Consider the following 25,144-nt stretch of genomic DNA (forward strand, 5'->3'; position numbering starts at 1 on the left):
TTCACTGGTCAATGGTGAAGTCTGTTTAAGAAAGGCGCGATTGATTGCCGATGCACGTGTGTGTGCATGTTTTGTCGCCGGCTGCCAACTTACGATAGATGACCTAAATTACGCAACAGCGTCCCGTTGGCATGCCGGAGGGAAAGCTAAAATAAGTGAATAACATCGCTGAAGGTCGTCCTTCGGTTACGTGCTGGTACTTGAAAATGTTTTAATTAAATTATCGGGCAGTCAATAGGTCAGCGATTAGCGAACAACAGTAAAATTTTCGATTGACAGTTTATCGGTTAATGACACTGTATATTTTGTTTGCGGTAACACCGGTGGTACAATTTTGTTTTTTGAAGACAAATAATTAAAAAATGCAGAATATTTTTGTAAATTTTCATTTAAAAGCCTATATTGACTCATAGGCTCATAAATGAAAATTTACAAAAATGTTCTGCATTTTTTCATAATTTGTCTTCATTCACATTTATCATATTCACGTGTCATACTTGAACGAAAGAATTTCGCAAAACTCTCAGTCTTGTTTCTCGAACGTTTCAAATTTAATTTCTTCATAAATCCTCTGTTTAATTAATTTAATTATTGCTTTGTTTACGTATATACAGGTTTTTGATTTAAAATGAATTCAAATTTCATACAGATTATTTGCTCCTCCTGAAGATATACCATGAATAGTTGGCTTGTTTTCAATATAAATTTTTGAAATTCAACGCGATCCAGTTTGCATACCAGACAACTTTTAATTAAAACTTTGTGATTGTTGTTCCCAATCGGTTTGAGTAATACAGCAGCTGTGCGGTGGTAATAGAATCCTAGCGAATGAATGAAATTCATAATTTGACGGCGGCGCCACCAGCGAAGCGCCATCCCCTCCGGGGCCGTCGTTTTATTAGAATATTCTCTCTCTCGCTCTCTTGGAAGCTTGCCTCGAAATAAAAATGTTGCGTTGTGAAAAACGATGAGTTATTGGAAATAAGCGCTGAATCGCTAATAAGGTTCGCCACGTGCGGTACGTGCCGTGACGCTTTTTATACAATCAATTTTGGGTGATGATTATCCCCCCCGTGTGATTGAGACCTAAAACGTGTCTGTCCATCCATATTTTCACCAAAATATCGTATCCAAAATAGAAGACAGCAAATTCTAAGCTCTTTTTCTGTTCTGTAATTTCAGATTCATAGCACCGTTGAAAATCCCTAAGGTAAGTACACAACGTCGGCAGAGTATTCTTGTTTTATTTATCAGTGTTATTCAACCAAGTGATATTTAAACACCTTACAAAGTTTCCATTCATCCGCATCGTCGGATGACACCACTTGAGACGCTTTACAACAATATAGTGAATTTATCTCCGTTTGTTCAGCCACTAAACCACGGGACTGTGCTGGTGTGGGAAAATGCAATTTTTCTTCGTCGCTCAAGCTTCGTTACAGTTTGGTTGTACAAAATGATCATCTTTTTTTTTCGCTCCTACTCTACACTCTCACCCTTCGTGTTTTTCGCAGCTGGCTGCTATCGAGAATCCTCCGACACGTCCGTCACTTTTCGTTTAGCCATCCTCCACTAACACCAGCATCGCGGCGCACGCTTCAGATTATGCGGATGATGCTTAACTTGCATAAAAGTAAGCAAAGCGGTTTGTGCTTTGCTGGAAATTTATGCACATCTTAGCACGTCAACAGTGCTGCTGCAGTCTGGCTTGTGCTGTAACTGTTTCCCTAGCACTGTAACCTCTGGCCCCGCAGTACAGCAGAAGGTGTCACATTAAAACGTTTACATAGCGTTTTGAGTGAATTTACAGACTGTGAGCTGGTGGGGATTTATTCGTTTATATTTCGAGCTGTGTTGATGTGTTTTGGGGATTTTTCAGATTTTGAATCATTGAAAGATTTCAGCAGTTTTCAGTGGGCTGCGATTCGATTTATTACAGCTAAAATCTTATCCATGCTAGTAAATCAAAAACTTTCTGAAAAATGTCATAGAGATTATGAAATATTTCAGAAACTTTTCATTTCAGCCATAGCCAAAAAAAACTCTAAAGTGGCATTCAAGATAAACCAATTTTGTGATTCTCGGTTTGCCCAAGCAAAGATATCTTTTGCATTAAAAAAATAACGGGGTTCTATAGAAAGAGTTCAGCTGCAATATGCAACTTTCATTCGAACCTCTTAATTTTATTTAGATAAATCACATATTTTACCCAACTAATAATATAGGGAAATCTAAATTAATAATTGGGTAAGCAATTTTAGAGTGCCTGGAGGCGAACCAGCTAAAGCTGAAAGCATATCTATATTTTTGTAATGTATGCCTGAAGGACACTGGAGCCATGAAAGCCAATGCGACAAATAAAGACTTAGAATATGCTGTCGCTTAGCTGACATATAAATATTCAGAGGCTTAAAATACCAAAGTAATTCATTACAAAGTACAGCAAATACTTTACTCTAACTTTCCTCAATAATTAAACAAAAACTCCCAAAAAACACAAAAAAAACAATCAAAAAATTATTTGTGCCGTGTCAAATGAATGATATGTGAAAAAAAAACATCGAAATAATAGTTGCCCTAAAGCATCAAATAATTGCCCTAGAAAAATTATAGCTTTTGAACCATTCCAACGAAATTATGTGCCTCTAGTCATTGCAGAAGTGCGTCAAAGTGCAGTAGAGTAATTGCTCGCCGGGTTCGTCGCTTCTACGTGTGCTTACGGGAAAACTAGTTTAGGTGTCTGAAAAAGTTATCATGGCTAGTAGGGACATCAAAATTTACAAGAATGGGTAAAACTCTAGGGAAAAACCTGTGTTTACCAGTGTTATTGATTTTTTCGAAGTAGAACTAGGTCTCTAAGGAAGTTCCGGTGTTAAATGAAATTTTAAAAACAGAATAAGGTGTAAAATTTGTCCTTTTGCAAATGCTTACCAGTCGGTTAATTTTTAACGAATTTCCTTCGTACTATATCCAATATCAATATGCAACATGCAACAGCATTGCAAGGCTGAGACTACGGCATCATCTGATACGAACAGAATTTTGTTCCCCAGCCGCATAGATGAAATATGCAACACTCAACAGCGTAATAAACTGTTGCATGGCTGAGACTACTGCACATTCTGCTATCCTTTCCCATTCAAATTTGTAATTGCATAATCATCCTTTTTTATGTAATTACAAACATTTGACAGACGTTACTGAAAGCTTTTTATCAAATTGCAGTTGTGTTTAAGATCCGCTACAGATACGTCGTAGTTTGATGTTCACCACAACTCGATTATCCTGTACATAAATAGCGGCACATACAAAACTAATCCAATTTCAAACAAAAGCTTTCGTTTCCAATCTACAACACAATACAACGTGTTATTTTGTTGCATGGCTGAAAACTTCATCTGTTTAGTTTCACTGTTTGCCAACACGAAATGGGTTTTATGTTTAGTACATCATGCGTATGCCATACTGGAGAAATGACATGAGGGAGCATACTTAAATGACGCAGCAGGTTTTTTCATGGTTTTCATAACTCCCCTTCCCTCTAGTAGCATTTGATCACAAAATCTCAACCCCTTCTGAAAAAAAAAACGTAACATCCGATGACACCTCCCCCTTCAAGTTTTAAGAAAAACGTTCAAAAAGCAAACTGTAACATTTATAAAAAACTTTTTGAAACAAAAATTACCGTGTCAAATTCAACTTAATCATCACTCATACATTTGTGGCAGCATTTCATGAGATGTTGACTGTGCTCTATATAATTGTCTTCTGCTTTGCAGAATTAGTCTTTTAGTACGAGAGGTAAGTTGTTTATACAACGCCATACGGTCTATGCCTGTAGAAAACATAGGAAAATTCACGAATTCGCAAATAAAATATCGCTGCACTCACCAGCTTTGAAAATAATCGAGTATCTGTCATTTTCACTACTAAAAGACGCGTGGAGAATGCAAGCGATTGTTTATGTGCTAGAAGAGCTTTCAGAAGTTCCTGAATGCCACAGATTAAAAGATTTCGACAGCTTCCGCTGCATATTTTGTGCGATGTTTTAGTGTATTATTTCAAAAAATAAATGCCGCGTAAAAATCGCGTAAATTCCGGAATCCGCGTGAAATAAAACCCGCGTGAATTTTGCAATCCGAGTGAAGAGAAGCCGAAATCCGCGCAAAAAAAAATACCGCGTAAACTTTGGGATCCGCGTAAAAAACCGCGTAAATTCCGGAGTTCGTGTAAAAAAAACGCGTAAAAAGCGACCTTAGTTTACACTGATAATTTATGAAAGAGAGAAGAGACAGACGACGAAGATAGAGAAGGATGATGATAGGATGAAGAAAGTTATATAACAAAACACAGAATATAAAAGAAACATGTATGTGGACAAAAGTAAGAATAACAAAATATTGAAGAGGATTCAGAAATCAAGTGATAGAGAAATAAAGTATGCAGGACAAAACAGAGTAAAAAAAAGTATGCAGGACAAAAAAAAGGGCATAGAGGGTAAAAGTAGGAGGAAGACTAGCAAAAAGAAGAAAAAGATAAGAGGATATGGAAAAGAAATATTAGTAATCTAGTTTTTTAATTAAAGAGTAGGAATCGAACAAGAGAAGAAGTTAATAAGTAACAGATAAAAAAATACATAGAAAGAGAGGGACAAAGGAAAGCTGGAGATGTAGAAAAGAGTAAAGATAGAGAAAAACCATAGACAGAAAAGATGGATGGACTGGAGAATAAAGAGAGAGTCTCTCCGAATCGAAAGAGAAAAAGAGAGATGAAGAGAAATAGAAAGAGGGAGTGAGATAGAACTAGATAACAAACTTCCAACGATAGATAACGAAGAGAAAGAAGAGAATCAAAGAAAGAAAGAGATAGAGAGAAAAGATAAAAAGAAAGAGAGAGAAAGAAAAAAAAGAAAAAAAAGAGAATAAAAGAAAGAAAGAGAAGGCATGTGTAAGGCAGAGAGAGAGAGCATGAGTAAGAGAAAGAAAGAGCATGAGTAAGAGAGAAAAAGCATGAGTAAGAGAGAGAAAGAGGATGAGTATAAAAGAAAAGAGCATGAGCATGAGAGAGAGAGGGAGAGAGAAAGAAAAAGAGAGAGATAGAGAGAGATAGAAAGTGAGAGATAAGAGAGAAAGAGAAAGAGAGAGAAGAAAGAGAGAAAGAGAGAGGGGAAGAGAGAGAGGAAGAGAGAGACAAAGAGAGAGAGAGAGAGAGAAAAAAAGAGAGAGAGAGAACGAGAGAGAGAGAGAGAGAAAGAGAGAGAAAGACAGAGAGAACGAGAGAGAGAGAACGAGAGAAAGAGAAAGAGAGAGAGAAAATGAGAGAGATAGAGAGAGAACGAGGGAGAGAGATAGAGAGAGAATGTGAGAGAGAGGGAACGAGAGAGAGATATATACAGAGAGAGAAAGAGAGAGAAAAAGAGAGAGAGAGAAAGAGAGAGAGAAAATGAGAGAGAGATAGAGAGAGAGAACGAGGGAGAGAGATAGAGAGAGAACGAGAGAGAGATATATAAAGAGAGAGAAATAGAAGAGAGAAAGAGAGAGAGAAAGAGAGAGAAAGAGAGAGAAGGAGAGAGACAGAGAGAGACAGAGAGAGAGACAGAGAGAGACAGAGAGAGAAGGAGAGAAAAAGAGAGAGAGATAAAGAGAGAGATGAAGAGAGAGAGAGAGAAAACAGGGAGAGAGAAAGAGAGAGGGAGAGAGAGTAGGGAAAGAGAGATAGGGAAAGAAAGAGAACGCAAGGAAAGAGAGCGAAGGAGAGGAAGAGGGAGAGAGAAAGTGATAGTGAGAGAGTAGAGAGTGTGTGTGTGAGCGAGTGGTTGAAAAACAGAGGGTTGGAGATGGAGAAAAAAGTATGACAAGTTTCATGAAAATTAGAAAAAAAATGAGAGAAGTTTAAAGCAAAGAAATCCAACTCATTTACAAATTAAAAAAAATAAAAGAAGAAATTGGAAAAAACTCATAGAAAATGAAAGAAAAATTGTGTATGTTAGTAATTGAATTTTGAAGCAAGATATGAATGATTAAATGGTAGGGATGAAACTATTTTATTAAAGAAAGCATCAAAAAGGAATGCAAAAGTAATATTTTTAATCAGAGCTAAACAACAGAGTAAACAATCTTGCTACTGAGATTTTTTTCTATATTCTATATCTAGTTGTATCTCTAATAATAATGCAGTTTTATTTTAAAAACCTATAAATCCTACAAATCATTCATAGTACGATTGGCAATACTTTAAATTACGATAATAGGGTTCTTCGTTTGGGCCTATTCACGAATCAAGCCATTATTCTATGTCTTCATATGAGCAGAACTAGGGTCAACTAGGTCAACTAGGGCGACATCATTTTTCAACCCCTCCTTACATATAACAAAAAAACCATTACCTACCCCCTCATAAAACAACGTAGCACAGTAGAAGAATTTACTTAATGAATATGCTCGTTTTCGGAGATGTTTGTTACATAGCGCTGATCTCACATCCTCCCTCCTTTTATGAGTGTTACCGAATTTATAGATGCCGATTATACCATGTGCCATCGAATGAAAGAAGTAAAAATTGGACGGGGCAATACTTGGGAACATGCTTGTCATTCTCCTCAGTATGTGGAAAGAGCGGAGAAAAAATTCAGCTCGCACTTCCCTTTCAGCATGTACCTGCGTGTAGCAAATGCTTTCACCACACTGCTTCTTTCTTCACTCCAAAGTGTCTCAACCAACTTACAGAGAGACAAACACAATTCCAGCTTATCTCACATCTGATAAAGACAAGAGGGGTGAATCACTCTACAGAGTAAACGCAGAAGTACGCCGCAGAGTCCACTGGCGAGTAGTCTGGAAAGGGAAAAAAACCCGTCGGGCAAAAGTGTAGTCCTCGTGTAGCTACACCACGAAAACGCAGTCTATTTTCTATTCTCTCAATCTCTTTTCCTCTTCTGCCAGGCTCAAGAAACAAACTGTTAAACGCACCGCAGATAGGTCTGCTGTGTAATTATTGTGCGTGATGTCCATTCGTGTGAGAAAGTACACCATAGTTCATTGTCTCGCAAGAGAGAGATTTCAGATTTCACTGCGGTGCTTTCTGGAAGCTCACCAGATAAAAATCGTCTGTCGTTCTCTTCTAGCATGTGCGTTGATTTGCTCTTTGGTGTGAGAGCGGTTGTTTTCGCAGTGCAAGATGTTCTCCTGCACTCTAGAGGTTTTCTGAGAAGAAAAGACAAGCATGCTTGGGAAATATGGCGTATGAGGCAGGGCTTCCCATTTAGGCGTTTCTATGTACTTTTCAACGAATTTAGGCTGAGCGTTGTCATGCAGTGAAATCACTTTTCGTAGATCTGCTCGTATTGTGAGCGTGTTTTGTGCAGCTCTTCAACTAATCGCATCAATTAGTTGCAAAAGATTTACACGGTTCTCTGTTTTTTATATATTACTTGAAAAAGTACAATTTTCTGAGCACACCGTGATTTTAAAACAATGTTTATCGTTGTCCTTCGATTTTCAAATGAAAAATAAAAAGCTGCTCGAAATGTCTTGAACGACAGTTCTCCCATATACCGTACATGAGCGAGCAGGTTTTTTTTATTTCTTATTCAAAATCGAAGGAAAACTATAAATATTTTTTAAAACCATATTTTTCTCAGAAAACGCGGCTTTTTCAAATGATATATAAAAACTGGTTTAGATTTAGGACCCAATTGAAGTCGATTTCGTTCCCTAGTGATGGTTTCCTTCGGGTTCAACAGCTCATGATAAATAACACGGATCTGGTCTTGGCAAATGCGCTGCATAATCTTTGCAGCGTGTATATTCGGCCGAGCTGATGACGTGGAACCATGATTGGGCAGTCCCCATGTCTCTCTCTCTCTTCCTTGACTTGTGGTAATGGATACATTTTTCAGTACCCATCACGATGCGATGAAGAAAACACTTCCTCTTTTGCCGCTGGAGCAGTTGTTCATATGCGAAAAAACGATGCTAAACGTTTCTTGGCTTCAAATTATAAAGAACTAAGGTTGCTAGTTTTTGAATTATTTCCAAAGCATGAAATCGCTCAGAAATAGCTTGGTGAGTAACTTTTTGGACCGAAGCAAGCTGTTTGTGCGTTTGACATGATCCCTCATTAAGCCATTCTACCTATTCAGCATCTTCGAAGACTTTTGGCCATCATTTACGCGGCCTGTCGTCAATATTGCTTCTAAAGCTACGGAACATACCACATCACTTTGAGCAACATTTCCGTAAACTTTTTCCAACTCTCGATGCGCTTCAGCTACAGTTTTCTTCAAAGGAAATAAGAGAAGTATTATTTCCTGCAAGAGACACAGAAATAGACGAATAAAAATGGCGATCAAATTATGGAAAGAGAGAATTAGGAAAAAATGACAGCAAAAAATAAGAGCTATAAATTGACGAAGGTGAAATGGAACCGAAAGAACATAAAATAACGATACCCAAATTAGTAAAAATGTGAACAAAAGAACTAAATTTTTACTTAGAAAAAAATAGAAGAAAATTCTGAAAAAAGTCAAAACTGGCATGAAAGAAAGAATAATATATAATATATAAATATGAGAAATAAAGTACTAAAGCGAAAAAATGAATCAAAAATAGATAGAAACCCTATTTTATAAGATGAAGCTTGAAAGGAATTCAAAAATGATAGTTTTCATCAAAGAAAATCAATAAAATATAAAATCTTGCTGATTTCATGCTATATTTTTTTAAACATACAAGAAAAAAACGGTTTGGGACAATATAAGGAATATAAAAAAAGAAAGCATGACAGCATTTTAGAACAATGACAAAGAAAGATATATAGAAGAACGAAAGCTATTACTTTGAAATACCTCCACGTTTTCATGTTTGAGTAATTAACTAGTTTATTTTTACGTTGGCTTTTGCTCCGATAAGTATGCCCAAGAAGTTTACATACGCGTTAAAAGAATCACATCCAAAACAATACAATGTTGTTTTATTTTTGAACGACACTGATTTTTAAATGAATCTCGAGCTGTTAAAACGAAGTGTCACGTGAATTTAAACCTATTTAATATTCGAGTGCACGACAACTTCCCTATACACTGCAAATAGTAAATGATAATTATGATTTGAAAACAATAAAAAGAAGAACCTCCAAAGTGACAATGACCTACCGAATGCGAACGGTACAGCAATGTGTTATGACTCTAATAACGTCTGTTTTTCAATTTATTGAAGGTCACGATGGCACGCGATACTGTCCGTTTAATTACAGCAATATTTTCACACTGGTTCGTTTTTTTTTTTCATTATTATTTTGCACTAAACTTCTCTCTCTCTCTCTGTCGGTACTCGGTTCTTGTTGGAAGTCGGTCGGTGGGTGGCTACATGAATGACGAGAGTCTGAGAAACAGAAATAAAAAGCTCAGACAAGGTCGACCGTGTGCAAGAGGCAATCTCTCGCGCGCGCGAAGATGAAGTGATTTAATCGCGTGGGATCGTCAGATTAGGTTGCGAAGATATTTTGTTCTGACGAGCTAAGCCTAAGCTAATAGAGGTCTCAGCGTGATTGAGTTCAACCACGCTGATGGAGGTATGAGTTGAATTAGTACTTCAAAAATCGCTCGACACGAGTTAAATTTCAATTATTTTACCTTTTTCAAGTAGTGCAGATTCTTTCGATGCCTATAGTATAGTAAATCTGCTGCTGTTGTCGCGTCGCATACCAGCTGAAAGGTTGGTTCATACGATTACCGTACTTTAACGGGGCTGATCGGGTCACACTGATAGGAACTGAGCTGTACGACCCTCGATGGCTGCCTGGCTGGGTTGGTTTGTGGGATGACTAGATGGATGTGTGCGATTATGTAAGCGAGCCGCGAATCGAGATCAGACTTGCAGGATTACGATACGTGACTTAATTCGGGGCCGCCGTTTCGGCGACCCGCCGCCGTTGCATAGCTCACATTCCTCGTAGGCCGATTCCGACGCGGTAATTCATTTTTAATCATTTGCGTATTTCATATGCAATGGCAATAATTGTTGTGCGCTACTCTTTGAGGACCGATCAGCGCAGCGCGCTTCCATTAGCCTTCGCAATCCGGCCCCGATACAAATATAATCGCATTTGCGGAACCTGTTTGCAATAAATATTGAACTCAAAGTAGCGGAAAAAAATGTGTTAATATTTATGTTTCGCTTTAAGCGGAATTCCGTCGATGAGGGTACGTGGAATGACGAATGAATGGTAGAATTTATTTTGGGAGTTATTTATTTCCAACGAATGACGACGCAGCTATCGCATCTGTCTCAGGATAGGTGGTCTGTACTGCTGCTGCTTTAAATACTGGTAGGACTGGGTTCGAAGTGTTTTCTAGTCCAGATTGTGTCATAAAAGGAAGAAGAAAACCTTAATAGATGAATCAAAATCACACAAAAAATCCTCATTTGTCGAGCTCAAATGGAATTATTTGATCATCAAAATCACAGTTGTTGATTATTCCATAGCACAGATGTTAGTACAACGCGATAGGAAGCTATTGGAAGAAGAGCTCATGGCCTGGGAAGAATGAGGGCTTTGTTATTGAAATAATAAATTTATTCCTATTTACATATTCGAAATTCTGTTGGATTATCCGCAAATAATGAGAGAGGTAATAAAATTCATTCGGGTTTGTCCCATCGGTAGAATAAGATTGGTCTATGCTGAAGCATCAAAAATCTCGCAAGCAATCCATACGGAAACGGAACTATTGAACGTAAATATTTTTTTTAAAAACGATTTGCGCCGGGTTTACGTGCAATAAAATATTACCATTATTTTTCAAAATAAATCCTATTCATTTAATAAAATTTATGTAATTCACAGGGTGTGTTAGTGAAAAGAAAACGATGAAGGAAACTTTAATAAAGTTCTATTTCTAACGTTTTAATTTTGACAAACAAGTGAATTCCGATTCTTTACAGTCAATTGGTTAAAAAGAGCCGTAAGGACTGTACTGACGGGCTAGACATTCGCACAAACTTGCCGGACGGCAAGGCCCACAAGGCCCGCAAGGTCCACAAGGTCCGCAGGGTCCACAAGGTTCGCAGGGCCCACAAGGTCCGCAAGGTCCACAAGGTCTACAAGGTCCGCAAGGTCCACAAGGTCCGCAGGGTCCACAAGGTCCGCAGGGCCCACAAGGTCCGCAAGGTCCACAAGGTTCGCAAGGTCCACAAGGTTCGCAAGGTCCACAAGGACCGCAAGATCCACAAGGACCGCAAGGTCCACAAGGACCGCAAGGTCCACAAGGACCGCAAGGTCCACAAGGTCCGCAGGGTTCACAAGGTCCGCAAGGCGGACAAATCGCTGGTCCGCAGATAGAATCGCATGGAACATTACATGGATCACACATTTTGATCAATTTTAATACTGAACTTCCTGTTTTTTCTTAAGCACTTCAGGTACAAGAAGATTCTATAAGATATGTTTTGAATACTTGCGAATGTTGTTTTTTTCACGACAAATTTTGCGTTTTTTCTCAAGCACGGATGCTAATGGAATAAAAATCAAACTTTTCATCCCGCATCATAGCCTACCGAGTTTCCCATAAATTGCAAACACTGGAAACATCGCCAACGGATGCGATGTTTCAAATGCACCAGCTTTTCCGGCTTGATTGAATTGAAAGAAATTTCTTTGTTCCCGGTTCGTACCGAGCAACTTACTTTAGCCGGCTCGTGCAAAGTTAAAACTCGAAAGCAATCCAAATATTTGACTCAAGCTCTCTTTCTCCGGCTGGGATTACACTCGCCAACATTGTTGTCCTCATCCGTGCATCGGCACTGGACCCTCGTCGGTTGCAACCGTTGCTGCAGCAGCAGCAGCCACCGACTGGCACACTTAAAATCATAAATTTTGTTCAAACATTGACATTGCCTTTACTCAATACGCGAACAGTTTTCCGCAGGACGGCACATTGTAGGAGAAAGGTGCACTTGAAAATACAGTAAAAGCAAGTGCATAGCGGGATGGAACAGCGAAGCAAACAAAATGATCAACACGCGAATTCCAACAACTAGGAGATAAAATTGTCTAACCACGAAAAAAAACTAAGTTATTGTAACCTCACAGAGAAAAATAGAAACAATATTTTGGAGCAAACTAGATTCCTCTGGCAGCGATGCTGCGAGATTTCCTGCCCTCGCCGCACCGTCAGTAAACAGGATTCATTTCTCTAACACCCGAGGCACTTGTCGATAGCTCTAGCTCAACTGCAACGTCGAAGCCGACCCAGGCACCAAACCAAGCTGCAGGCAGTCATCTGGGTTGCATTTTTCCTCCATGCAGTTCACCGCACAAACAAACGGGCAGCCAGCAGTTTCAGCAGAGTTTCTTCGCTGCACTTTGCTAAGAATCAATGTCATTGCCATGGCGGATTGTATCCGGCCGTCAAGTTCGCCGGCTTCATCCTTACCGCCAGTGCTGATAAAAGTCATTTTCCCCAGCAAAATTCTTCGAAATTTACAGTCAATCATTTTCAATTTTCACTTCCAATGATCGTAGCACTCTTTCAGATACACTAGATTTTCGTCCTAGTAACGTGCTGTTATACTCAGATGAAATAGATCGCGCGCATCGTTCACGGTTACGGAATAACATTTGACGACAAATCCAACCAAATAATCTTCACTTCAAAGCGAAAAAGAAAAACAAACAGTCCACTCAACCAAAATGAACCTCCCCGAAACACTTTTTCACTGACACTGACCGATGCCTTGACAATCTTCGTTAACTGATAAACTGATTTTGTTGTCTTTCTTCCATCGCATGAAATATAATGAGGTGTTTTAACATTTCACTTCCATGAAAAAAGCGGGAAGGGAGAACTCTGAAAGGATTGTAAAAAAATAACGTTTATGGATGCTTTTTTTCACTTTCACTCAAGAGTGTCAACAAATATCAACCCTGCTTACCGCACATATTTACTCCACCGAACGGGGGACCGGGAAGTGGGCGGTAGCCGAATGGATTGCTCGCGGGGAAACTCGGAAACAATCCGAGGAGGAATGGCTCTGTTTACTGTTGATCTCGTCGACGTTTTATTTCTATTAGATTTTGTTTGCTTTTCATATTATTCGATTAACTTTTACGGGCATGACTGGCGGGCGCCCCGGTACTGCCGGGGGTTTTGAAATAATTCCTTCGGTTCATTACTATACCGATTACGTTGATTGCTGGTTGTACAAACAAATCTACTCTGGAAGGTACGCTGGAGATAAGACTGGTTATTGTATTGTCAGCGGGACAAGGGAGTTATCAGGTAAATTTATATCGACAAGGATGGTTATTAGTCGAAATGAACCATTCTTCAGTTGATAATCTGTGGCACAAAAGACAAGGCTTTAATGTGTCACTGGAAAAACAACTCAACTTGTTTAGTTTTTCCTTGACCGTCCGCTTAAAATTAAAAAGCAGAAGTAATCGAAACGAAGCACAGTGCGTTGAGCCATAGACAAAAATCGTTTTTCTTTCTTTTTTATTTGGATGCACCAAGGACCCAGAAGTGTTCACAGATATCTCTTGGGTTGTGAACAAGTATTGGTGAGCTTTGGGAAGCATCACAAATACTAATACAAGCATAGCAAGCGTTAGCGTCCAGAGCAATCATTAGTTTCACATTTCGTGCTAAATTTTCGCGCGTTTTCTAAACGTTGGTAAAACTTAATTACTTCGTGTATTCCAATAACACAAAATGGAAAATAACAATCAAGGTTAGTGCAATATATTTCATTGATAAAGAGACTTGGTTTCCATTGCGTGTATGATTAATCGGTATCATGAGTTGGTGAAGGTATTAATCCTTAAAAAAACGCGAACTCAAACTTTTGTTAGCGTTTTAAAAAAAGTTCCACCGAGTTCCTCTCTAAAACATACATCAAAAGTTTGCTTGAAGTGTCCTCTACAAAATATATAAAAATTAGCTGCAACTTCCTGCAACTCTGAGAGATTTTTTATTTTTCGTATGTCAATGCGGATCGCTCGTGAAGCGGCAGATATTTGCAAACTGGTATAACTGCAATGCAAGCAAAAGAACATCATGTTTATTTCGATATTGTCTCTACCAGAAGACACAGTTGAGCATGTTTATGAAAATTTGCACAAGTTTTCCTTTGTATTTGTCCGAAATTGAACTCGAAATGGGAGAAATGCAATAGAATAAAAAAGTATTTTATGAAAAAGCATGAAATTTTGTTGAAGTCACCGCTTGCTCTCCCTCGATTCGGTGAGAATAATAATTATGAATACAACCACATTTCTTCTCGTGAGCGTCCCCAGAAACTTCTTGTAAGCTGCTCAACCAGAATTAAAAAACGGCGAGTTGCAGAGCTCGTTGAATATAACTTCCCAAAAGAATTAGTATTTGCTGCTACCGTTTCGAACAACTATTCCAATTCATCTAAAGATGACCCAAAACTTGACTTGATAATATAATATGCATCATGAAGAATTTTAAATTGTTTGTTACTCTGGTAATTAAATATACAAAAAATAATAAAAATTATACGTAAAAGAATACCTAAAAAATCTATATTTTTGTTATAATTGCGCATAAGTCACTTTTGCAATTATGGAAAAGTAAGTAAAACATAGAAACCGCAGTTTTCGTTACAATGTACAACTTTTACAAAGAGATTAGCGTTTTCTGGTATAGGATGAGTGCGTTGGCGTTTGGGACAGTTTTGTGATTTAGTGTATCACATAAGAATTTTATGCATTTAGTAGCTCTGAAGGTAACGAACAACTTTCCTTGTTACATCAACATGTTTTATTGACAAAATCGTGTAGTTTTGATTTTTGTCCCGTCTTACCCTACATTCAACGCACTGTGCGAAGTTCAGGACGGGGGCACCAAGCTTGCAATAAATTTCCCCATCTTCCATTTTAATTATAATGTAAGTCAGGAAGTGTTTACGAATTGTTTTGCACCAACGATTCGTAACTATCATTCCATCCTTTTTGAAAACAGAAAAGGCGAAGCCGAGAAACCCCCCTCCCCATTACATTGCAATCCGTTACCTATCGCCAAAAATTGCTTTTAGGACGTCAAAGATGCTAACTTTCAAGAAACGATACCATCCAAACCAAGCGGCACGCATTCAATTCGCCCTTACCGATCTCACCTTCCCTAGAACCAAGCAATAAAAACAAAATGTTCCCCGATGATGGCCGGCCCTTATTCTCTACCGGCACGAAAGGAAAGTTGTGCTTACCGTTGGAAATAAATCATTCCCGCCTCATTTAAAGCATCGCTCGAAGGAAAAATGGTCCAGTTATGGCTTTTTTTGTTCATCCATGATGGGACATTTTTCAATTTTTATCCCTGCTGTAGGACTCCGCGCGAAGAAGTCCTCCAGATTGCAAACGGTTTTATTCTGAAGAATTTAGCTCTTTGTTTTTTTTGCTGCTTCTTCAACATTTCCACATGCAAACGGCGAACGCCGCCATCGCCCGGAAGCTGAGCAAACAAGACATGGGATATTATTTATTTCCGATTCCGATATTTATTACGCATATAAGGAAAAAGCGCCGTCCGCGTCCCACTGGCTGTAATAAATTCTCGCGTACAGGCTCAACTCTGTACGAAGGAAGTAATCGTTTGTTTCTCTTAACGGGGCGCATTCTTATTCAATATGTATTTTTCTCTCTCTCGCTTTTTTGCTGTTTGACGAGCAGAGGATACTTACGGGTGCCGGTCTTTCTTCGAGGAGCTTACCGTTGAAAGCCAACGATCCAATTACGACCGGTGATATATGGCGGGCTGATGGAATGGTACTTGTAAGGACGCATCTTTCACTCCAGGCTGCCTTGAAATATGGCCGTGACATCGCGGATGATTACCAGTAGTTTATGGCGGTTAAAAATAATAGCTTTCCCTAGTGGGAGGTCGTTCGATATTGCAATGTATGCGACAGGTATGGAATGGTGAGCAAACATTAGCATGATAAAAATATATGCATCAGCTTCCACGTCTCAACAGGATAAAAAACCTTGAAGGAGAGCAGCAGATATATACTTTACACAACCATCCACCGACGATTTTCCAACTGTCAATGAGTGATGCATTGAAGGTAACCCCGTAGGAAGCTACCTCTCAGTCGTCTTTCATCGGCAATGACCACTCGCGAGAATTAACTCGTATTAAGTTTGCCATAACTTGCGCCCGTATCATGAATGCATGAATAATTAACCACCGCACAAGCGATTAATTTGCATTTAAACACGCGGCATTCGACAACATTGAGTATTTTTATTTTCCACGCCACCCTCCCCCATATTCCACCCACACCCGTCTGTCTGCAGGTCGTTTTCACTTCTTTGTAATAGCACGGCAGTAACATTACTCAGGCTCAGCGGAAAGCAATGTCATAACTTGTTGAAACTCATATCCGTACGCAGTTGCAAACCGAGGTACACGCTGCCTGATCCACCTCATCGTTAAAATAGCCACTTAATAGGTCGGCAGAACCCAGCAAGAACGGGGAGCGATGATCCTTGACGCTCGGGAAGGGTAATCAGAACGTTTGTCGTGTAGTAATAATTTACTATTAACAGTGCTTGTTCGCCACTTGAGGGTAATTGGCAATCGGTGTGCCCCAGAACATGGAATTTTTGCGTGCTCTGGTAACACACACATGTTCACATACACACGAGTGAACCTTGTTCGTGTCGGTAGTTTGTTCGGCTTATACAGACCCGCAAAAAGCCGGAGGACTCCGCCGGGTAGGTTCGTCGTCATACCGATCGACCTTTCCGAGCGGAGTTTAATTCTGTAAAGTAAAGTAATACTTTATTACAGTTTGCAATCCGATAGCACGAAACGAGAGGAATTAAATTGTCGTTGCGTTAATGGTGTACTGTTTTTGCCCCGATATAATGGTGTGAAACACAAAAAAATATTAAATTACTTATTCGACTCGATTTCAATATTTTTTAAACATTTAAAAAAGTAGCATAATAATTGTGATCCAATATTTCAGCATTTCACCCATTAAATTGCAAAAATTTGTCCGAAGCTGACTTATCGGATCGGATTGGGATTTTTCAGATCATGAAAAAAGTTGCACACTTCTAACCGTGACTTTCGGGTTAAATACAATTTCAATAAAATATTTGATACAAAGGCAATTTATGCAAAATTCAATTTGTTTTGGTTTTGGCACAATATTGATGACCATATAAATTACACTTTAAAAATATTTCTATTATTATACATGCTATTGAATATATAGAAGTCAGCCTTTTTTCAATAATCTGTCGGATGCCTGTTTCCAATTCCTCAAGGGAGTCATATATCGCTTATATCATATGCTTTCTGACATTTTTGCATTAAGAAACGACAGGAAGATAGAGAGAGCGTTTTTCCCTACAGAAACGGGCGGATAGCAAATAATGGATAGTATTTGAAAAAAGTGTGGTCCTCGTGACTCTGTGGTTAGCGATGTCGAACGGCTAGCTCTTCCTCTCAGTTGTGATATCGGGTTCGATTCCCGATCAGGTCGAGGATCTTCTCGAGCTGGAAATTCCCTCGACTCAGCACTGGGGCACGGTGTATCGTTGTACTAATCCTACAACATGCAAAATGTGCCGAAAAAAATATCGGTAACGAATTCTCTAAACTAATCTAGTTGATCGAGACAGCATGAGCCTTGATCTACCACAGCATGATCTACCACTACTCTCTACCACTCTGCGAGAACATTCCACGCCAGGGGGTACAATCGATATGAAAAATATCGCCAAGGGGTACGCGAACAAAAAAAGGTTGAGAAACGCTGCTCTATGGTATTCAGTAAATTTACAACGATTTAGGAAAACGAAAACAAAATCAAGATTCAATCAACTTCTACACGCGTTTCCTTTTTGCTAAGGATATAATATACTCTGCCGTTTTCCTTTTTCCTATTAACGAAGAAAAATTAAATATTGCCAACAACATAAATGGTCCTACCAATTGTGGAACTACTTAAAAAGGGGAGGAATTGTAAAAAGTCAACCGTCGAAAAAAAATTGAAAATTATTTATCTCGAATAGTTAATTTTCAAAAATCTACAAAAGGTTAGCTAAACATGATGTCCGTGGATAGATAAAATGTGTGACAATTGTTCGATAAAATGTTCAACATTGTTGCTTTACTGCCTAATGGTGAAAATAGGCGTAACCAAGGACGAGCTTTCCCATACATTTTCCTCGCTGTTGCCTTGCTTCTCGAGAGCGGAAAACATTAACATGGACGGACTAACTTCCTCTGCCTACCTATAGCGAATGTCTTTATTCCACCAGCTCACCTCGTTTTGACCTGGAGTCGCCCGAACTACTGTCAAAACTCTTCTTTATTCGCTTGAATTTAACCCAGAATTGAGCTGGAAGCGCCTGCAAAACTTACAGGTTCGCACTGTAACTTTTGTCAGTTTTGCGAGTGGGTTCACCAATATTATTACATCGTATTTGTCAAAACGGTCAAAGCACGCGGGTGATGCTGAAAACATCAGAAAAATGTGATTCGTCGCTCTGTGCAGTGACTGTGTGCAAATGTGTTTGTTATGGAATTATTGGAATCGGATTTAGATTTTGATTCCGATTTCGAGTTCGAACCCCGTGGAATAAAGAAATTCGCTAAGAGTTTGACTCAACGCAGTGTTTCGTTTCGTTTCTCATTTTTGAGTCTGCGTCGCTCCGCCTTCATTGCAAAAATTTACGCTCAACTCGATACAAAAGACTGCGGGTAGACAATTCAACTTCATTCTTCTCCAGGCCAATGACCAAACGTTTGGTTGAAGCCTCGTTTTTTTCTTCATCTAATGTTGAAGCCTCGTTGAAAGAAGTAAGGAAATGAAATGAATACCTTCATTCTTGTTCATCTGTGCAGAGTTTCAGCAAAATAAAATTGACAGTTGAAATAGATAATAAAATTGAGACCTCTTTATATGAAACTGCTCCACTTCAGTGTAATCGTGAAATTTTTGAACTAGAAAACCGTAATTGATAATTAATACGCTAAGTTTGATGCCACGTGAAACTGAAATCAAATATTTGGGATAATTCAGTTAACCGATCTAGCAATCACGGAACAATCAATTTAATTTTGTCCAACGTTTCTACACCGGTTGCTGTCTTCCTCAGAGAACCTATTGTGGCGATACGTCGAAGGTACCGGCATTCAAATTATACCGATTCCATCGATTTGATCTCAATATTATCCAACATTTTTGTTTGGATTTGTTATTCTTCTCAATACGGGGAAAGAATAAAGTGAATATTCACAGCTTATTTCTTGCCCATCATGAGCGCTGCGTGTGGCAACTTTTTGCACCATACTTGTTTCTTCTGCTTAGTGCTGTGTTTTTGTAGCTCACAGAAAAATTAACACACTTGCTGCATACGTTACAGCTGAGCGAAACAAGAGTAGGGGATACCTCTAGTGAGAATACACAGAAGTACACTGCGGTGCGCACTGCTGAGATAAATTCAAGGGCATTCGAAAAGCAAATTTGTGTGACGAGCGGTTAGATTCATTGACGTGGGACTACGTCTTTCTTCACTATACTGGGATATATTCTGTGGAAATTTAAATGAACATGTAACGTTTTTGGTTAGCGGAATGGAAGTTTTCAAATGCTAATAGCTCTCAAACAACTGTACCGATTTCAATAGTTGATAAACCGTTGGATAGCTAAAGTATACAAAATTTGTATAAGATGGTAATTATCCCTACAATTCTCTTATTACTTGGTGAAAATAACGGAGGTTAAATATCCACATACATTTTTCATACGATTAGCTTATTTCACCAACGCAGACATCAAGAAGGTAGACGATATGATTCCACGCGTTCAGTCATTCGCTAGCAATGCAAGCCATTTGGCAACGCATTCATCACCCGACGTTAGCGACATGGAAAAGTAGGAGAGATGCTACAACTTGATTGGTTCTTCTCCCTAATCACCCAAGTTCTTCATATTGAGTTTCGCTATAAAAGGATATTCAGAATAGAGAGAACCTCATCTCAAAGTTGTTCGAAAATTTGATTCTTAGTCGTTTACTGGAATTCGTAAACCAGAATAACAACCAGAATAACATGGGAAAGCTTACTGTTTTGCATTTTCCTTTTTTATAGAGCTCAGTAATGCTTTATGGATGCACTAAATTACATTAAAGTATAATATTTTAGATGCTTAACAAATTTCCTAAAGGCCCTGAAGACCTGGGATGTCCTCAAAAAACCCTATAGCTGCTCAAAGTTGAGTATGTCGAATTTAATGGTGAAAATCATCATTTCTGTCAAAACTACCAGTGCACCAGCGTTAGTAGGATTTCTATCAGAAGTAGTAAGTGTTGCATCGAGTTTATACACTTAGCTGGACTAAGTAAGCAAATTTAGGTAAATATTCCAGGCGCTGGTAGGATCTACAACATGCTGCAGAGGTTAATTATGATATAAATCTGACTGACGGCGGTACACTGATGAATGAGAAATGATGATTTTCACCATTAAATTCGACATACTCAACTTTGAACAGCTCTAGCATTTTTAGGGACATCCTAGAAAAATGCAAAAAGTAGGTTTTCCTATACAAATCTTCATACAAATCAGATGAATTTAGGATCGTTTGGGGTCTCAAATAGCTTGGTTCTGGCGTTGTGCTATCAAGTTCCCTTTTTTTCATATAACGACGCCCCACTCTAATAAACATACAATCATTGGAAGAGCGTCGTGAACTTGATATAGTGTCATTTGTAAACGACATCGTTTCACAGCGCATTGATTCAGCTACACTTTTATCAAAGCTAAATTACTACGCAGCTTTTAGACAACTTCGAAATCGAAACACGTTTGCCACCAATCATTACCGCACAAATTATGCAAAATTTGGACCTTTAAATCGTACGATGGCCACTTACAATCAATACCTACTGCGAAACCATTGACTTTACAATGTCTCGGCATGAGCTTGAACACTTTTTTATACGCTTAATACGCAATCGCAACGCTTTTTAAATGAAAAATAGTTTATAAGTAAACATTGTACTAGAATATTAGAATATTGTCTATTTCTGATTGACGCAATGAATAAATTCCGTAAAATTTGCACTTAACCAAATTCTCCAGAATTATTCATCACTGCGACATATAATTCAAACGTTTTTTCCTTCAAGTGCTTACCGCACCCAAGTCGATAACCGGCTCCACAAACAACGGCACTGGCGTCAACAGCTTACTTAGCTTCTTTTATATCTGACTAATAAATTTACTACTTTTTATAACGTCGAAAATCAACGGCCGGCCTCAGATCAGCTGCGTTTGTCGCAATGTTCGGTGGCGCTGCATTTTTCCCCACCTAATGAGAAGAAAGTATCTTGAAACGATATGCCTGGGATTAAAGAAATCTGTTCGTTAATTTATCCAATTATTTCTCAAAGGTTTCCTCACCACATAGCATCCAACATCTCGTGAACCAGTTACGTCTTCTTCCTTGTCGTGCTACTTCATCCACGTTGACTGCGGATTCACTTGGTTAGCGATGAAGCCATGGAGTTACGTACTGAAGTACTTCTTTGATCTGTTCTTGCTCAGTTTTGTCGCTGGCATCCTTTTAGCCTAGTAGAGTGCGGCCAAAAATTTTGACATTTCAATTGGGATTGAGTAGAACTTTTCGAAGTCTCACATTCGGATGCTGATCTCGTATCTCGGTCCGATTCTCTAGAAGTAGTTACCCTATATCCCGAAAAAAATTACATTAAAAAAACCTTTTACATAGTTATACCATAATTTAAATATGTTTTTCATTGTAAATAGATCAATTTCACATTGAGTATCATTGTCCAGAACAAAGAAAAACCATTATTTTTGACATTTTTACCGGGCGTTGTTAAGTATCTTACCAGTATTTTTTCACTCATTTTTGCCATACGTTCAGAAATCACTGACAATGTTTTTCATTGTAAAATTATTGTCGGTGGTAGATTCAAATACGTTGTTAAAATATGGCAACATCGAAACATCGTTTGCAAGTTTACAGAAAAAAACCTAAATTAATCCACCTAGCGGTCAGACTCAGCCTTTCTCATTCAAACTTATTATTTGTAAATATAGATTTACATGAATGCTTGAATCCAAAAAGGTAATCTTTGGGTTCTAAAATATTGATGTTGTAATTAAAGTATAAAATATGAAATTTGACGTAATGTTAGTGCTTCAGAAATAGCGAAATATAAGAAATGACTCTTAATTTCGAACAATTTAATCACGAGCGATACCGGGAACGTTCAAATAGTACGATACCACATTTAAATCATGTTGAGGCCTCCATATGAATAGTCTTTGAATTTCTTTTCTTTACAAAACTTCTGAACAGTATATCAAATTTTGTTATTTGCAAGTTTGAGAGATGACTCGTTTGTATGACACTAGTTATGTTCAAATAAGTCGTGTAATACTTGAGATAATAGACTTTCGTTGTTTTACAAATTAAAACATAACGGTTGCTTATGTTTGATTACAATCAAATGAAAAGGGAACGTATGGGGAAGCCAAACTTTGAAACCACGTGTTCAATCATAACTCATCAGTTAACACTTAACTATCCCGTTCATTCGATTTCAATATTGTTCAAATCTGTTGTGAAGTTTCTAAGATAATGAAGTTTAGTGATTTTCACATTTCGATACATTACAGACGAAGTTACATTCCGATTACAGTTAAATTCAAAAGGGTGTTATGAGGCAGCTAGACCTTTCATTTGATACTTATTCTGTGGGAATCGGGTCAACCATCTCTGAGAAAAGTGAGTGAGCCCAAGTAGTCATCAGAATATGTTTCTTTTCATATCTGGATTTCACATTTTTAAACATAACAGAGAAAGTAATAATCCGTTCGCAAAAAAAAATCATTAGGGTCTTGGGGCAACAAGACTTTCCATATGACACCCATTTTATGAAAATCGGTCCAGCCATCTCTGAGAAACGTGAGTGTGATTAAACAGTCTCCAGAACACGTTTCTTCCTGTAACTTCTGAACCATATGTTCAATCTCCATAAAATTCAAAAGTTGAGGGTTTTTAGGTAGCCCGTTCATTTGAAACCAATTTTGTTCAAATCGGTTGTGTATTTTCTGAGATATTGATGTTTCATGATTTTTACATTTTGATACATCACCTCTAAACTAGAAATCAAATTACATTAAAATTCAATAGAGTCTTATAGGGCAACTAGACCTTTCATTTGCAGTTGATTTCATTGAAATCGATTTAGTCATCTCTGAGAAAATCGAGTGAGATTGGGAGAGCGTTACACACACACATGCAGAAAATGCTCAGCTCGTCGAACTGAGTCGAGTGGTATACGACATTTGGCCCTTTTGAGCACTTTTATACCCTTAGTTTTTGCAGTGATTGCTATACTTTTCTAGAAGAAAGGCAAAAAGTGAAATGATAGAAATGACTTTTAATTTCAACTGTAATCCCGAGCAAGGCCGCAAACATTGAAATAGTACAATATTAAATTTAAATGATGTTGAGGCTACATATTTTGATCGTAGCTATAGTTTTAAACAGTCTGCGGGTTTCGTTTCTTTCTATAACTTTCAAACCACATGTTTAAACATTATGAAATTCATTGTTTAAGGGTTTGGAAGCCCATTTATTTGAATTCAACTATGTTTATAGCTTCTGAGATATAAGAGCGTTTTTCCCATTCTGACGCAGCGCCAACATTAAAAGTTTGATTACAATGAAATTCAATAGCAACCTAAGCGGCAAATAGACCTTTCATTTGACACCAAGATAGAAAGAATCGGTCAGACCATCTCTGAGAAAAGTGAGTGCGAAAGAAAGGTGCACCTACACACGTACACACCCACACACAAACATATACACCTATACATGCATATATGCAGAAAATGCTCGATTCGTCGAACTGAGTTGAGAAGTATATGACATTCGGCCATTTCAATCATTTTTCTACCTTTTAATTAACCAGTGATCGTTAGGAGAAAGTCAATATGTTTACTTTCATTAAGTGATTTCACATTTTTATGAACAACGAACACAGTTACAATCCGATTGCAATGAAATTCAATAGCAATCTATGGGGTAACTAGACCTTTCATTTGACACTAATTTTGTGAAAATCGGTTCAGCCATCACTGAGAAAAATGAGTGAGTTTAAACAACCTCAGGATAACTTTTCTTTACATAAGTTTTGAACCAAATGTTCAATCATAACGAAATTCAAAAGTTAAGGTTTCTGGGGACAGCCCAATCATTTGAAACCAGTTTTATTGAAATCGGTTGTGTGGTTTCTGAGATATTGATGTTTTGTGGTTTTTTCATTTCGATACATAACCTATAAACTAAAAATCCAATTACAATGAAATTCAATAGCAACCTATGGCGCAACTAGACCTTTCATTTGCAATTAATTTTATGAAAAATCGGTCCAGCCATCTCTGAGAAAAGTGAGTGAGAAAAAAAAGTTGCACATACATACACACACATACACACACACATACACACATACACACATACATACATACATACATACAGAAAATGCTCAGTTCGTCGAAAGAAGTCGAGTGGTATATGACATTTGGCCATTGGGACCACTTTCATACCTTCGGTTTTTCCAGTGATTGCTATACCTTTTTAGGAGAAAGGCAAAACATCATGTTTTTCATGGTTACACTAAAAACCATTGTCCGTGTACTGTTCTCACCGCAGAATATATAGTAAATTTTTTTTCGGGGTGACAGCCAGCCCTGTTTGGCACCTCGTTTGCAAGATATTCCGAACCCCTTTCAGAGACTCTTCACAATTTGCTACGAATATTCGTTTCCAATTATATTTTGCTAGGTTGCAGGCTACTTAAATCTCTAATAATCTGTTCAAAATCATTCTTATTGACGTCCGTTCTACAAATTTACGAATTCTAGTTTTGTTCGTTTGTTTGCTAGTGTTGACATTGATGGTTTTTGGCTCGATTTGAAAATTATAGGGTTTGTTATATATTCAAAATCAACGGTTGTTTTAACGGTTACCTTCACTATGGTAGTTTTACTATTGATGATTGGCTTCTGGGGTAGACAATGTCTGTAAAACGGAAAATTGTTAGGATATCTAACTTATTCTTA

The 25,144-nt window shown here is 38.1% G+C and overlaps 1 protein-coding gene across 5 annotated transcripts in view; it reads left to right on the top strand.

Moving 5' to 3' along the window:
- Positions 1-25,144, top strand: part of LOC129722561 (mucin-2) — a 381,740-nt gene that overhangs the window by 79,889 nt on the left and 276,707 nt on the right. For all 5 annotated transcript variants that reach the window (XM_055676131.1, XM_055676129.1, XM_055676132.1 and 2 more), the window contains exon 2: positions 1,183-1,210. The gene's annotated coding sequence lies outside the window, so the exon portion shown is untranslated. The remainder of the gene's footprint in view (positions 1-1,182; positions 1,211-25,144) is intronic.

This window comes from Wyeomyia smithii, chromosome 2 (assembly GCF_029784165.1).
Source record: "Wyeomyia smithii strain HCP4-BCI-WySm-NY-G18 chromosome 2, ASM2978416v1, whole genome shotgun sequence".
NCBI classification, from domain to species: domain Eukaryota; kingdom Metazoa; phylum Arthropoda; class Insecta; order Diptera; family Culicidae; genus Wyeomyia; species Wyeomyia smithii.